This window comes from Mesocricetus auratus, unplaced genomic scaffold, assembly GCF_017639785.1.
Source record: "Mesocricetus auratus isolate SY011 unplaced genomic scaffold, BCM_Maur_2.0 Super-Scaffold_100691, whole genome shotgun sequence".
In the NCBI taxonomy this organism is placed as follows: Eukaryota; Metazoa; Chordata; class Mammalia; order Rodentia; family Cricetidae; genus Mesocricetus; species Mesocricetus auratus.
In genome coordinates this window covers 39,764,562-39,765,316 of record NW_024429267.1, presented here as the reverse complement: position 1 = coordinate 39,765,316, position 755 = coordinate 39,764,562, and positions in this window count along the sequence as shown.

Sequence of the window (755 nt, the reverse complement as noted above, 5' to 3'; positions counted from 1 at the left end):
ACCTCCCCAGTGATCACTTGACCCAACATGCATTCCTATTGTTGTTTTCCTGTACTTCATCAGATATTAAAACCCACAGGACCTCTCTATCTCCAAAACAAAAGGTAAAAAAGAAAGCATCCTCTTTATCAAGTTAGTAGCTCCAGTTTTTGTTGTGGTAACATCTGGGCCAATAGTGCTTTGATATATGGGTTAGCTGGACATACAGTCCCATTTTATAGACTTACCAAATCCAATCTCACCGTGAAAGAGCTTTGGTTTTATACAAGCAGGTGTCTTGGGTGTCCACTCAGTTGTTACTTCATTTTTAGGATTGCTTGCCCAATGCCTTCACACACAGGCAACTAACTGCATCTTAACTATAATTTTTTTTCGGTTTCTAAACCTCAGAATTACATGCAGCTTCTATTGTCTGCCAACTTGGAAAATTAACATGGAGTATTTGAGGACGTCTTAATCTTTCTCATTATCAAGAACTTCTTTGTGTGCCTGCATGCCTGAAGAATTCCTTCTTTACTCCTTAAGTTAAATAATTGAACCTAGAAAAATGCTTGATGTCTGTCATTCGGGTTTGTTTTGCATGGCACACGAAGCACCCTTCCTAGCATCAGATTTGAATCTCCTGAATTCTTTCCAGTGTCTCTTTGTCACTTCTCTGCTGCAGGGACACCAATTACCTTAGCTTGAATCATCTTTGTCTCTTCTCTCCTTTCTAATTATTTAACCTTTTTCGCCTCTGCATTCAGTGTGATTAT